We start from the raw sequence: 3,167 nt of genomic DNA, 5'->3' as shown, positions 1-3,167 counted from the left end.
CTGCTAGTTTGGAACCTCAAGCAAAGACAGGTCGCCAGAGTCCATAGCTGGACCTGCAGGGAGCCCCCAAATGAGGGTGTGCACTGTGCCAGGCATTTGCCCCCAAGTGCAGGGTGGGGTGCTGGCTGTCCCAAAGTGGGACCCCCCCCACCCCCACCACAGCTGGAGGGTTTGCAGAGCCTTTTCGAGTCCCTGTGCAAGGCTGCCCTGGCCTCACTTCCCCACTCTGCTGGCCCTGCGCCCAGGTGAGGGAGGCTTTGTTCCACCTGGGCCGATGTTGTTTGCCTCCTCCCAAACCTGTTGCAGGATTTCACTGGCAGTGAGGGAAGCCGCATTCCTGAACCAGTGCCCGAGAGGCTCTTTATTGTGCTGCCTTCAAGAAGTACCTTCCAGCCTGGGATTCTCTGTCAGCTGGTTTGCAGTTTTTGGAGTTTGCTGAAGGGTCTCTCCTGGGGCTTCACCCTTGAATCCTGGAGCTCGTTGAATTAGTTGGTGACCAAATTCTTCCCACTGGAAAGAAAGGAAGGTCTTGAGCACAAAATCCATAACAGACCCTTAGATAAAGAGGGATTGGAAGAGAGTGGATTCGGGTCCAGATGTCATGGTTGATGAGATTTTACATACAGATTTTCCTGTACAGTTTTAGACAAACAACATTTTACTCACCATTTTAGGAAAACACATTTATCCAAAAGAGGAGGTGATTTTTGGTTTGGAAAGAGGAGTGTTTTTCCATCAGTTATTTTGAGGGGAGGGGTTTGGGGATGAACTTGGGATGTGGATGCTGGGGGGATGGTGAGGGGGGGAACCAGCTGAGGGGCTGGAAGGCAGCCCTCTCATCATTGCGATCACCTGTTAAGTTAGGAGTGCTTCAGAGCGACATTCCCTTAAAGCAGAGATCTTCAGACTTTCTTGCCCCTGTTCTGTGAAATAACAAAAACTGTGGACACATTTTTAAGTTGCCATCTAGACTTTTTCACTTAAAATAACACTCTAATGATCTGATAGCCCACCCTCACCCTTTGCAAAAAGGAGCAGACTGTTTTTAACAGTTTTAACACACGTGTCTTTTCTTCATCTTGTGTGCTTGCTTCATGTTTCCTTGTGGAATTTTAATATCATGCACTTTTATACTTGAAAGCCTTTTATTGATCGTTCTTCACACTTCTCTGTCACCAGAGTATACCTAAACTGCAGTTTAAAACATTTCTGTGATTGTGAAGCTGTGTTAATCCAGAAGAAATTTTTTAAAAGTATTTATTTATTTATGACTGCCTCTGTACACGGGCTCGGTGCTGTTTCTTTATGGCTGTGGTGAACATGCCCAGTAGTTGGGGCACATGGGCCCACTTGCCTCACGGCATGTGGGATCTTAGTTCCCTGACTAGGGATTGAACTCACACCCCCTACACCAGGAGGCGGATTCCCGATCACCAGGCAGGTCCCCCAGGAGAGATTTTCATCACTGTAAATATCAGTACAGAATTGATCACAGAAGCAGAAATGTATTGCTGGTCTTGATAATTACTTGATAACTACACATAGGCAGAATGTGTCTTAAAGAGCTGGCTGGGTCCCTTTAAAGTGCCTCCATTAAAGTAATTATCCCCCTGTCCTTGATGCCGGTACCCCCCGACTCACAACAGGGACTGAGGAAGGCAGAATGTGAAGGTGACCTTGGTAGCGAGGAGTTGGGTAGGGGGGTGGGGGCCAGTAGACTTGACCACCAGCCGTGTCACAGACAGGATAACCCTGAGGATCTGTGAACTCAGAGTCTCCCACACCCGAGAACCCCGAGGGTGCTTGGCGTTTGCACACGGGCTGTAGAGTGCTGCTCTGTCACTGGGCCGGGCTTGGTGGATGGAGCAGCAGGCTGTTGTTAGATGGTGGCTTCTGTGCTCCTCTGCGTGTGCTGGGGTGTTTGGGGTTTCCTAGATGGACTGTGTTAAAGGGCACAGGACGGTACATCTCGTACACGAGTGTGTTTTGGTTAGTGGCAATGCATTTTTATTCGGTTGGGTTAAAATGCAAGCCTGTGAACCAGTGCTGTGAGTTAAAGAGGTTTTTGTTCCCCCTGGGGGAATCCATCAGCCTACTCTGCCCAGCTCCGTTCTCGGGCCCAGGAAGAGTGTCCGCAGGGAGGAGAGTGTGCCCGCTGCTGGTCTCCAGGGCGAGGGCCCCTGGCCTGGGGGTGCAGAGGAGCCTGGCAGGTCGGGGTTTGGGAAGCAGGGCCTCACCCTAAGAAGCGGGTGGCACTGGCGTGAGTTTCCATACCTTCCTCAGAGCCGCTTGAAGTCCGGGCTGGCCTTCTCCTAGGTGAGCCAGAGATGCCCTCGAAACGTGAACATGTACTGTGTTTAGCCTAAAAGCCGGTTGACGTTAGATATGACAGCGAGTTTAGAAATTCGGCAGACTGCTCTGCCCTCCTGCCCTGGCCTGGAACAGGCTTTGGCTGGAGGCTGTAGAACGTCGTGTTGTGGGGCAGTCTGTGACATAGGGGAGGTTCCAAGTGACAGGGGGCTCTGCTGCTGGTGCTCGTGCTGGGCAGGAGGGCTGGCTGCTCTCCCAGCTCTGTGGACCCCGGTCATGTGGGTCAGCCTGCCGTCGTCCCGTCCCGCCGTTAGCAATCCGCTTAGGAATACTTCGCCTTGGACTTGGGCAACATGTGTCCTCAGAGCGTGAGGCCGAGCCTTGGTTTCTCGAGATAAGGGAAGGTAGGAGCGAGGCACGGCCCCATCCGAGGGTCCCGGGGTGCATCCCAGGGGTGAGGTGGTGGGCCAGGCTGTGCCGCCTCCCCCGCCCTGTGGAGACCCCTGTGCCCAGATCCACATTCACATCTTCATGGCCGTTTGGGCCTCAGTACTAAAGGATTAGGGCCCCTGCCGTAGGGGCTTAGAGAGAGGCCTGGGCTGCTCGCGGGAAACCAGGATGTCCAGGTGACCCCACACCGAGGGGTTCGGCATGCCTGTCCTGCTCGGGGAGGTGGGGTGCTGGCGTCACCGGCGGGCTTCCTCGCATCACTTACAGTAAAAGCCGGCAGCTGGAAGCCTGGCCTTCACACCCTGGACACCACCACCCTCTGCCGGAGGGAGCCGGGCCTTCCAGGGCTGCCCCCCGCCCCCGAATGTCCATTGCAGGCAGCCGTGACTCGGTCGGGGGTGGGGGGG

General features: G+C 54.0%; 1 protein-coding gene across 1 annotated transcript in view; it reads left to right on the top strand.

The window, feature by feature from the left end:
• SLC45A4 (solute carrier family 45, member 4) overlaps positions 1 to 3,167 on the top strand; it is a 64,296-nt gene that overhangs the window by 1,462 nt on the left and 59,667 nt on the right. The gene's annotated exons all lie outside the window — the stretch shown is intronic.

The sequence above is a fragment of the Bison bison genome, unplaced genomic scaffold (genome assembly GCF_000754665.1).
Source record: "Bison bison bison isolate TAMUID 2011002044 unplaced genomic scaffold, Bison_UMD1.0 scf7180017864036, whole genome shotgun sequence".
Classification (NCBI taxonomy): Eukaryota; Metazoa; Chordata; class Mammalia; order Artiodactyla; family Bovidae; genus Bison; species Bison bison.
Note: the sequence above shows the minus strand (reverse complement) of the source record. Positions and strands in the feature narration are given on the sequence as shown.